Source organism: Amaranthus tricolor, chromosome 2 (genome assembly GCF_026212465.1).
Source record: "Amaranthus tricolor cultivar Red isolate AtriRed21 chromosome 2, ASM2621246v1, whole genome shotgun sequence".
Taxonomy (NCBI): domain Eukaryota; kingdom Viridiplantae; phylum Streptophyta; class Magnoliopsida; order Caryophyllales; family Amaranthaceae; genus Amaranthus; species Amaranthus tricolor.
Window position 1 is genome coordinate 11753134 of NC_080048.1, and position 13151 is coordinate 11766284.

Sequence of the window (13151 nt, forward strand, 5' to 3'; positions counted from 1 at the left end):
TTTGTGATTTTCCTACAATAATCCCACCAATTGATTAACCATGAATAATCCCAACTTTGAGAGGTATTTTTCTAAAGCAAACCCGATGACCGGATGACTTGCTATAGCAAGTTTTATTTTAAAAAAAAGATAAATTAAAATAAAATGTTGAAAAAAATGTTAAAAAAATATTCAAAAAAATTTATGATTTTTTTATTATTTAGAATTTTTTATGTAAAATTTTAAAATTTTTTCTCTAATTTTAAATTAATTTTCGATTTACTTTTTTGGTGAATTACCTATAATAGTAGGTCATCAGATTACCCAAGTTTACTTTAGACAAATACAATTTTATTACTATTAACCTTTGCCATTTGATTATGGAATTAATTACAATTTTATTAAGAAACAAACAGTTTAATATATTTTATCAATATTTCAATTATTTTTGATAATAATTATATTTACTATCGAATGTAAATCAATTACCATGATAAAAATATTATGTTTCATATATGTGAGTTTTCTTAATCATATATAAGTAAATATATTGCCACAAAAACTTGAAAATGAAATAAAGTAAGAATTATTTAAAAGAGATACATATATTTTAAATTAGAAATTAGGAAATAACATAATAATAGCATTTTTTAATAAAATTACTTACACGGAAACTTGAAAACGAAATAAAGTAAGAATCTTATATATGATATTTAGAAATTTAAAGTAGAAATTAGGGAACAACATATTTATAACATCTTTTGATTTAGTTTAATATACTACTATGATTGTATATTAAAAAAATTCGTGCATTACACAAAGTTCTATACTAGTGTGTTAGAAAACAGTGCAACTATTTTTTTTATTTTTTAAATTATTTATCAAATATTTTTTATTTTATTTATTAAATGAGTATTATTTAGCATATAGGATATTTTGAGATGGTTAAAGTATAATATATTTTTGTTAGGATTTATTTTGGTTATTTTTATTATTGGTTACTTCAATGCAATGCTTAATTCAATTTACATTTTGACTATCTTTATGTAAGTTACTTATGTTTTTTATGACAAAAAATTATTTTTTTGTTTAAACTTTTATAAAATTATTTACATATTTTTATGTTAAATTTGATTTTGATATGTGTTACTAATAATTGTAATTCTTTATAAAAATTAGTACAATATTTATTTTTGTTAGCATAAATTGGTATGTTAGTTTTTATTAAAAAACTCTAACTTTATATTGTATACTCCAATTACGAACCATTTTCCTTTTTAGTCAAAATAAACAAATAAAAGTATATATATAATAATATTAAATATATAATCAAAATTGTGATTTATTTGTCATGAACTAAAATTTCAAAAGTATCTACACGCAGGATGCATAATATGATACAAATCATACAATGAAAGTAATGTATACAACTATTTAGAGTGAAATGAAATATAACTATAATATAAAATTTATTTCTTCAAATTTAATTTCTTAACTAATACAAATATGTCAGAAAATTCAATAAAGTCGTGCATTGCTTGGGCACTATCTGGTATTAGTAATATACGATTTTTTGGATGTTGAAAATCATGATTTGGTTTTAATCCAAAATAAACCATATACACGAATTTTAGACATCGGGTTTTATTCTGATCGGATATCAAATATACGGTTTTAAAATTCTTTTTTTTTTTGGCTTTTTGTAAAAAAAAAATTATGTTTTGTTACACATGAATATTTAAGCTCACTTTATTTTCTTTCTTTGATCAAGTTTACTTTTAAAACATTAAAAACAAAATTATTTAGAGGATATGTGTTGGCCTCTTAGGTTTTGATGAAGACTTCACTTTTAAATAAACAAACATGTTTTAGAGATTGTTTTGTAGGTGAATATCCGATTTTGTTGAAATCGTTGATGAAGCCTATGACTTGGTTCGTGGAAGTTGTACGTGTCTTAGAATATCCAAGAAGTTAGATAAATGCTTAGGACGTTAAAGGTAGACAGACGGTCTATTGTTCCCAAAGTTGACAATCTGACAGAAGTTGTAGATGGAGATAGTACACTGTTCCCACGTCCCAGGTCTGACGAAAAACATCGGCTGGAAAATTGCGAATTAATTATTTTCTGTTTTTAAGTTGATGTAACGGTTAAAATTTAAATTAATTGCTTAATTAATTAATAAATTGGTTGGCAAAACTATTTTTAGGTTATCTAAAATTAGCCTAAGACTTATTCTTTCTTTAGATGAGATCTCCTATTATTTAGGATCTAGTGTTTTAATTCCTATGCTATTTTTAGCTTGAGGAAACTGTTTTCCTCTTTGAGCAAATGACAGCCAGACATTTATTTTTTGGCAATTCCACTCTCTTTTTCTTTTGAGAACGTGGAGGATAGTGGTATGTGTGTCTAAGGTAACTGCTGGCTGTTCCCACTATAAATAGGAGGAACTTTGCTTAAACCGTAAGCAATCTGAGAGTGTCCATTAAGGGAGATCAATTAAGAAAAATATTTTCAATTTTTCAATTCCAATTAATTTATTATATTTTTCTTAAAGCAATTATTTAATTTTTATCCTCTTGAGAATTTGGCCTTGTAAGGGTATTTGTGTGTTTTGTTGTAACTAGACTTAAGGGAAGTCTAGGGGAATAGAGAAGCTTCAATAGAAGCGTGGGAAGAGAAAGAGAAGGAGAAAGAGAAGAGAAAAAGAATTAGGCCTAGAGTAGAGAAGCTTCAAGTGAAGAAAATTGTTTTATGTGATTGTAATTGATTGCCTAAAACATAGTGAGAATTTTGAAATCCCGGGGGGTCGTGGTTTTTCCTTCTTATTAGGCCAAGAAGGTTTCCACGTAAAATCTTTGTCTCCTATTATCTTTTTCATTTTAAGTTTAAGTTTTATTTTATTATAATTCCGCAAAATTAGAGGCAAAAATCTTAAACTCAATACACAATAATTCACCCCCCCCCCCCCCCCCCCCCCCCTCTTGTTGCATTCGATCATCTATTTGCATTTCTACAATTGGTATCAGAGCAGTGTTCCTCATTTAATCAGGAAACCCTGAGAGCAGTATCCTATTCCCTGACAAGATGTTGAAGATGAACGAACGCATGGAAGAAGGGTACTCTACGCAAAGGCTACCCATGTTCAATGGGAAATTCTATACCTACTGGAAAAATAGGATGAAAATTTTCATAAAGGCCGAAAAATACCAAGTATGGAGAGTAATTGAAATAGGAGATTTTGAGGTGACGACCATCAACTCCAATAATGAATCAATTCCAAAACCGATCACTGAATATGAAAAGGAAGACTTTCAAAAGATGGAGATGAACGCTTTTGCTATCAAGCTACTTCACTGTGGTCTCGGGCCAAATGAACATAATCGCATCATGGGTTGTAAAACGGCAAAGCAGATTTGGGACCTGCTGGAAGTTACCCATTAAGGCACCAGTGAAGTGAAGCGCTCCAAGATTGATCTACTAATGTCTAGATATGAAAGGTTCGTCATGGAACCTAGGGAGAACATTCAAGAGATGTTCACCAGGTTCACAAATATCACGAACGAATTAGTCTCTCTTGGTAAGATCATTCCCGTTGATGAACAAGTCAGGAAAGTACTTAGAAGTCTCCCTCAAGACGAACGCTGGAGAGCTAAGGTCACAGCCATCCAGGAATCAAAAGATTTCACCATGTTCAATTTGGAAGAGCTGGCTGGTTCCCTCATGACTCACGAGTTGCATTTGGGAACAGCTGACAGTACCCGAAATAAAGGCTTGGCTCTAGCTGCAAATGATCATGAAGAATCAGAAACTGATGAGGAGACTGCTATGTTAGCAAGAAAATTCAAAAAATTCTTCAGAAATAGCAGATATGGTAATCAAAGACATAACAAAGAAAGAGGAACTGCTAACACGAAGACAAATTTTTAATGCCACAAATGTGGAAACACTGACCATTTCATCAAGGATTTCCCTCAATGGAAGAATGACAAGGGCAAGGGAAAGGCAAGAGAAGCTGGAAGACAACCCAAGAAAGGAAATTTCAAAATAGATTTTCGTAAAGCTATGATTGCAGCCTGGGGTGATACCGAAAGTGAGGCTGAAACGGAAGCTCCAATAGAAGAAGAAATAGCAAATCTGTGTCTCATGGCATCTCATCACAGCAAGGATGAAGAGTCCAAAGAAAAGGAGGTAATGTCTTCTAGCCCATCTTCTAAACACCTGGTTAAATTCAGTAAGAACAAATTAATTAAGTTGCTCTTGGAGACACAAGAGAAATTAGATAAACAGAATACTAAGTGTCTCCAAATTAAGAAAGACCTCAACTCAAGTAAAGATCATGTTTCCTACTTAAATTCATTTAGGATCGATGTGCAAAGCAGATTTTTTAACCTGCTGGATCAGAATATTATTTTGAAACAAACATTAAAAAAAATGAAGCACGAATTTATTATTCTTAATGTTGAAATAAATCAATATAAATTGCTAGGATTAAGAAGAGACGAAAATGATATATCCACTCACATGTTTAGCATGAATTTTAAAAGTTGAATATAAAATTAGAATCCTGTGAAAAAGAGAATGAAAATCTGAAAAATAAATTGAAATTAAAAGGAGAAGGGAAAATTAATGAAGTTCCCAAATGGATTCTGAATGCTAAAACAAAGAGTAAAGAAGGCCTAGGTTACGTTAAGAATAATAAGAAAAAAAAAAGTCTACGTAGATCTCCCTAGTAGTAAAGTCTGTTCATTTTGTGGTAAAACTGGACACCTGAAAAATCAATGTGTAAAAAGGGAACAGCATACCAAAGCAAATAAAAATTATGTCAAACGCATATGGATTAAGAAATGTGATTCAAGTATTATCGACAGGGAACCCAAGGATGACTGGGTTCCTGAACCTAACCATTAATTTGCTTTGCAGGTTTAAGTGAGGGGGAACAACTCATGGTATCTCGACAGTGAGTGTTCCAAGCACATGACGGGTGACAAATCTAAATTTCTCTCACTTGAAGCCTATGATGGGGGAACAGTAACCTTTGGTGACAATATGAAGGGTAAGATAATCGCCAAAGGAAAGGTTGGAAGGTCATGTTCCCATGCCATTGACAATGTTTTTTTAGTCGAGAATTTAAAACACAATTTGCTAAGTATTTCTCAATTTTGTGATAAAGGTAACTCTGTTAAGTTTACTTCTGAACGATGCATAGTTTCTAGGAACGACACAGGAGATACTGTGCTCGAGGGAATCAGAAAAGGGAACACTTATGTAGTGGACCTGGACACTGTTCCCAAAACCAGTCTAACATGTTTAAGTGTCATAGAAGAAGATCCACTACTTTGGCATAAGCGTCTAGGTCATGCTAGTTTTACATTGATTAATACATTAAGATCAAAAGACCTAGTTAGAGGACTACCAGCTATAAAATTCCTTAAGGAAGAAATTTGCGATCCTTGTGCCAAAGAAAAACAAGTGAAGTCATCTTTTAAGTCAAAGAATATGGTGACTACCGCTAGACCACTAGAATTAATTCATATGGATCTATTTGGACCAATGAGAATACAGAGCCGTAGCGGCAAAAAATATGTATTTGTCATTGTTGATGATTATAGTAGATTCACTTGGACTTTGTTTTTAGTAAGCAAAGATGAAGCCTTTGATGAATTTGTTACCTTTGCAAACAAAATACAAAAATCTACCAATAATCAAATAATCCACATAAGGTCTGATCATGGAAAAGAATTTGAAAATTCAAATTTTACTATGTATTGCAATGAACATGGAATTAATCACAATTTTTCCGCACCTAGAACACCACAATAAAATGGTGTGGTAGAAAGGAAAAATAGAACTTTAGAAGATATGGCAAGAACCATGTTGATTGCTAGCGGTTTACCTAGAAATTTTTGGGCTGAGGCCGTTAATACTGCATGTTATATTATGAATCGTGTGTTAATAAGACCAATCTCTTCAAAAACACCCTATGAATTACTCAAAGGTGTTAAACCAAACATCTCCTATTTTCGTATATTTGGATGCAAATGTTTTGTACATGTTAATGGAAAACGAAGTATAGGCAAGTTTGATGAAAGAAGCGATGAAGCAGTATTTCTCGGCTACTCATCACATAGTAAAGCTTACAGGGTATATAATAAAAGAACAATGAGTGTAGAAGAGTCAGTTCATGTCATTTTTGATGAAACTAACTTCTCAAAAAGTGGACAGGAAAACAATCATGTGAAAATAGGTCTTGCTCATCTAGAAGACGATGATGAAGAAACGAAAATGCTAGATGAAGGAACAGCAGGTGAACAGTTGATCCCAGAAGAGGCAGAAAGGAACGATGATAATCTGGAACAGACAGTATTTCAGGAACAGCAGACTGTCTTCAATCCAGCTGTTCCCACAGACGAGCAAGCAGATCCAGAAGCTAAACAGAACAATAATCAAGCAGATGAAACAGAACATGCTTTTGTTCCCACAAGAGAGTTTGTGCCTAAGCCTTGGAAATATCAAAGTTATCACCCTCTTGATTTGATTATTAGTGATATGAATAAGGGAACGCAAACCAGATCCCAAATCAGAAACTTTTGTCCACACTTTGCGTTCCTATCATCACTTGAACCTAAAAACCACGAGGAAGCTCTAAAAGATTCCGAATGGATAGTTGCCATGCAAGATGAGTTGAATGAATTAGAAAAAAACAAAGTATGGCACTTGGAACCCAAACCAAAACACAAAAAGGTAATTGGTTTAAAATGGGTATTTCGGAACAAATTAGATGAGCACGGAATAATTGTAAGAAACAAAGCAAGGCTTGTGGTCAAAGGGTACAACCAACAAGAAGGTATTGATTACACCGAAACTTTTGCTCCGGTAGCAAGGTTAGAGGCTATTAGAATTTTAATCTCTTTTGCTGCATTTATGAACTTTAAATTATATCAAATGGATGTGAAATGTGCTTTTTTAAATGGCTTTCTTGATGAAGAAGTTTTTGTTGAACAACCCCCAGGTTTTGAAAATACCTCTTGTCCTGATCATGTCTACAAGCTTGATAAAGCTTTATATGGCTTGAAGCAAGCCCCTAGGCAATGGTATGAAAGACTGTCAAAGTTTTTGATTCAAATTAACATTATTAGAGGAAAAATTGACAAAACCTTATTCTTTAAGAATAAAGGTTATCATATTTTAGTTTTTCAAATTTATGTTGATGATATTATTTTTGGTACTACTAATGACTTGTTATGTAAAGAATTTGCCAATCTTATGGGCACAGAATTTGAAATGAGCATAATGGGAGAACTAAATTTCTTCCTTGGTTTACAAATTAAACAAACTGAAAATGGTATTTTTATCCATCAACAAAAATACATAAAAGAACTTCTTAAGAAGTATGGACTAGACAACGCTAAGACAAACCACACACCCATGGCTACAAATGTTAGATTAGATGAAGACCTAAATGAAATTAATGTAGATCAAACAATGTATCGAGGCATGATTAGTTCTTTATTATATCTAACAGCTAGTAGACCTGATATTTCTTTTAGTGTCAGTTTATGTGCTAGATTTCAATCGAACCCTAAAGAATCACATTTTACAGCAGTAAAAAGAATTCTGAGATACTTGAAGGGAACAGATGACTTGTCCTTATATTATCCTAAAAGTGATGTCTATGATTTGAAAGGTTTTAGTGATGCAGATTATGCAGGTGATCTAGTTAATAAAAAAAGTACATCAGGTATGGTACAGTTTCTTGGCTCATGTTTAGTTTCATGGAATTCCAAGAAACAAAACACTGTTGCATTATCCACAGCCGAAGCTGAATACGTAGCAGCAGCAGCTTGCTGTTCTCAAATGCTTTGGATAAAACAGCAGCTAAGAGATTTTGGTATTAAATTTGAATGTGTTCCTATTTATTGTGATAATACCAGTGCCATATGTATATCTAAAGATCCAGTGCATCATACACGAGTAAAACACATCCACATTAGGCATCATTTTCTTAAAGATAATGTTGAAAATAAAAATATTGTTGTAAAGCATGTTAACACTAATGAACAAGTTGCAGATATCATGACCAAACCGCTTCCGAGGAAACAATATTAAAAGATGAGATTGGAACTTGGTATGATCAAGCTCCACTAAAGTTGAACGCAAGATTTCTCCATGAAGCATCATGAATTTGAAAAGGTGAAATCAACCACAAAATCTTGATTGAAAATCAATTATTGAAGGGATCAGGTATACAGTTAATAAAGTACGTACTATGAATGTTTTCTTGATTGCATGTTTTAATTTGATCAGACCAAAGCAGTGTTTGTTCGTTATTTTTCTTAATATAATACAAAATAATATAATATAATAACATCATTCATTTCTTTCATATTTTCTTACTAATATATAGTCAACTTAAATCAAAATAATGGGAATTGGTTTATTTGGATACGTCCCAACTCTTCATCAATCCTTGATTTCAAATGTAATGATTAAAGCATTTAAAGGATTGGACCTTTGGGCAACCGTCATTTCAACCCCTTATTAAACCCTTCTCTTACATCACAATACTCACGCTTTCTCATCTTCCTCAAGCAACCGTCATCTACCTTTCATCTCAAAACTTTTCAAAATCAAAATGAAAACCCAAAGATCCTCAAAATCCAGCAAGAAAACCCCAAAATGCGGTGAAAATTCACAACCACAACCTCTCAGCGTGGTTTATCCTCCACCTTTACTTGATGCTGCACCATCCTCAACCACTGAAACTACAAATGAAACACCTAAACCCTCCACTGAGCATGCCGGTACCAAACGCCAAATCCCCACTCCAAAAGGTGGTTCATCTTCTAGAATAGCCAAACGTTCGAAGCATGCTGATCCTAATAGTGCTGAAGAAGTATCAAAAGAGATGTCAGTAGGGTTCGGGTTAGATAAGTACTGGTATGATTCTACTCGTTTTCCTCAACTGCATGACATTTTACAAAATCAAGAATGGGAGGTATTGATGTCCAATTTTAGTTGCAACTCAATTTTTCCAAACCTTATGCGAGAATTTATTTCAAATTTCTCTAATGATTGTGGGATGTGTTCTAGTACTGTTAAGAATGTGAAAATAGAATTTAGTAGTGCTATGTTGGGGGAATGGTTAAATGTTCCTAATGTTGGATTTGATACTTATTATGTTGGGTCGAAGATAGCATTCTCTGGCATTAATGAAAGAACAATTCTGAAATTTTTAGGGGATCAAAAGAAGGGAAAGATTAGTCACAACGTTTTGTCTCTTCTACATAAATTACTGTATAACGTAGCACGCAGATTCATATTACCAAGAAATTCCAAACGTAGTGAAGTGAGTTTGTGTGATGCAACCTTAATTTACTGCATGACAAATCATATTAAGATAAATTTTTCATCATTGATGATCTCTCATTTATCTGATTGCATTGAAAAGAAAAGTTTTGTTGGTTATGGAGGACTATTGACTTGGATTTTTAGAAAATTTGATGTATCTTTGGAAGGTTTGGAGTTCCCAATGGGTCCTAACATGAAAATAGGTGCTAAATGTTTACAAAATTTGCACCTAAAACTAAATGATGAGCTGATGTTAATGCATGATTTAGAGGAGGTTGTTGAAATCGAATCAGAAGAGGAAGGGGTAGTTGAGGAGGAAAAAGAGGAAAAGGAAAAATCAAGGAAGGAGGAAAAAGAGAAGAAGGATCAAGAACCTGTTCTCACTGACAACGTTGAAAAAGGAGAAAAAGGGGAACAGGGTGGAGAAGCAAGTAAGGGGGAACCAGGAGAACAAGAGGACGCCTTGGAAGATAATGTTCATCACAATCTCTGCAGTGATTCAAGTGATGAAGAGATTGTGATAGCAATGAGAAAAAAGGCTAAGTTAATTCAGAGGAAGAGTAGGAGGTTAACTTCGAAACGCAAGGCTACTATGGTTGATGAAACCACATCTGACACCATACCTGAGTCTACCTTTGTTAAACCTCCTTCTCCCAAGCCAACCACTCCACCACCACATCAAAATCCATCACCACCTCCATCACCACCTCCATCACCTATTCACTTTACACCACCACCATCTCAGTCTTCACCAGGTACTGGTTGTGCTAATCCTGATTCTATTCCTGCAGCTTCTTCAAACTTCATACTTTCCAAGCTCCTTGACCTACAGTCTCAGTTTACTACTTTTCAAGATGAAATTCGAGTCTCACTTGCTTTAATCGTTGATCAACTTACCCTGATGGAGAACCATCTTGGTGCAAAGTTGGATACTGTTGAAGTGCAGACCGAATACATAGATGAAGAAGAGACTGCTCCTTGATTCCTCTTCCCATGTTTTTAATGATTTGTTGGCTCTAACATTTATCAAACAATTTAACTTTTGGTTTTGTACCATATTGGGTTAAAAATTGTATTTGTTTTGTTGAACAACTGCCACAATTTCTTTCTTGTTTTTATTTCTGGTCTGTGATGATTAACTATATGCATATTTGGACTGCTATTTATGGTGCTTGCTTTCGTTTACTGTTTCTTGTTTTCCTCAATATCAAATCTATATGGTTTGTGCAGTGGTTTGATACTCCCAATTCTTTTTGATTGATGACAAAAGGAGGAAGAATGCACAAACTTAAGAGAAGCTGTGAATACACAGTCTCCATATCTTTATTGATTTATATTGCTACAATGATTGTGATTATGAATGATTATGAAACCAGCTTAAAATCATTTGTCTTGTTAAGTTTATGAATACTTTGATTGTTAAGTGTTGTTCTGAATTTGTTTTCTTCAAAGCTGTTACTTTTTATAATACTTATGGATTTGTGTGTTAATTTGGATTTAACTGTTTTTGGAAAATTATTTGAAAACATATTTGATATTATGTTTTTAATATAGAGTAAATTGCTTTATGCATGCTTGGTAAATTATATTGTAATGAGTTGATTTGCTAAGTTATTTAGAGTTGCTTTAATCTCTAGTATGCTCTAAAAATTTTTGTTTTACTCTATTTTACTTAGGTTTGTTTATGAGTTTGTCTTCATCAAAAAAGGGGAATTTGTTGGCCTCTTAGGTTTTGATGATGACTTCACTTTTAAATAAACAAACATGTTTTAGAGATTGTTTTGTAGGTGAATATCCGATTTTGTTGAAATCGTTGATGAAGCCTATAACTTGGTTCGTGGAAGTTGTACGTGTCTTAGAATATCCAAGAAGTTAGATAAATGCTTAGGACGTTAAAGGTAGACAGACGGTCTATTGTTCCCAAAGTTGACAATCTGACAGAAGTTGTAGATGGAGACAGTACACTTTTCCCACGTCGCAGGTCTGACGAAAAACATCGGCTGGAAAATTACGAATTAATTATTTTCTGTTTTTAAGTTGATGTAACGGTTAAAAGTTAAATTAATTGCTTAATTAATTAATAAATTGGTTGGCAAAACTATTTTTAGGTTATCTAAAAATAGCCTAAGACTTATTCTTTCTTTAGATGAGATCTCCTATTATTTAGGATCTTGTGTTTTAATTCCTATGCTATTTTTAGCTTGAGGAAACCGTTTTCCTCTTTGAGCAAATGACAGCCGGACATTTATTTTTTGGCAATTCCACTATCTTTTTCTTTTGAGAACGTGGAGGATAGTGGTAGGTGTGTCTAAGGTAACTGCTGGCTGTTCCCACTATAAATAGGAGGAACTTTGCTCAAACCGTAAGCAATCCGAGAGTGTCCATTAAGGGAGATCAATTAAGAAAAATATTTTCAGTTTTTCAATGCCAATTAATTTATTATATTTTTCTTAAAGCAATTATTTAATTTTTATCCTCTTGAGAATTTGGCATTTGTAAGGGTATTTGTGTGTTTTGTTGTAACTAGACTTAAGGGAAGTCTAGGGGAATAAAGAAGCTTCAATAGAAGCGTGGGAAGAGAAAGAGAAGGAGAAAGAGAAGAGAAAGAGAATTAGGCCTAGAGTAGAGAAGCTTCAAGTGAAGCAAATTGTTTTATGTGATTGTAATTGATTGCCTAAAACATAGTGAGAATTTTGAAATCTCGGGGGGTCGTGGTTTTTCCTTCTTATTAGGCCAAGAAGGTTTCCACGTAAAATCTTTGTCTCCTTTTATATTTTTCATTTTAAGTTTAAGTTTTATTTTATTATGATTCCGCAAAATTAGAGGCAAAAATCTTAAACTCAATACACAACAATTCACCCCCCCCCCCCCCCCCCCCCCCCCCCCCCCCCCCCCTCTTGTTGCATTCGATCATCTATTTGCAATTCTACAATATGGTTGGATTTTCCAAAGTCTAAAGAGGCTTGAGGCATGGTGACCCCTTATCACCCCTCCTCTTTGTTTTAGGCATGGAATACCTCTCTAGGCTCCTTATAGTTACTGGTGAAAGTGAACTCTTCGAATTTCACCCCAGATACAAAGGCCTCAAGCTCAACCATTTGTACTTTGCGGATGATCTCATGCTCTTTTGCAAAGCTGATGTTACTTCCGCATAGATCTTATGTGACTGTTTGGATATTTTTGCAGCATCTTCTGGCCTACATGCTAATGCTTCTAAATTAGCTCTGTATTTGGCCGGGATCCTCGATACTATCTAGCTTTAGATTGCCTAGAACCTCCGCCTACCTTTTGGCAAACTACCTTTTAAATATTTGGGTGTTCCCCTTACATCCAAGCGCATCTTAGCTGTTGACTGTGACGCTCTTGTGGATAAAATGACCGCTAAAATCCGATCTTGGAGCTCGAAATTTCTCTCATATGAAGCAAGGGTTTAACTTGTCACGGTGGTCCTTCAAAGTATCTGCACCTATTGGAGCCAACTCTTCATTCTGCCTAGGGCTGTTATAAAAAAGGTGGATGCTATCTGTAGAAACTACCTTTGGCATGCAGACCCTAGCAACACAGCTCCTGGGAACATTAACTGGAATGATGTCTTTACCCCAAAAAAACTTGGAGGATTAGGTATTCGAAACCTGGCTAGATGGAATGAGGTTGTTGTGGGCAACTTGGCTTGCCATGTCACTTATGTCTAAGAATCTCTTTAGGTTCAATGGGTTCATGGGGTCTACACGAAAGATGCTGATTGGTCCATCTTCAATCCCCTGTCACAGCAAGTTGGTCCCTCAAGAAGATTTTTCGAGTTAAGGACAAGCTCCAACCTTGG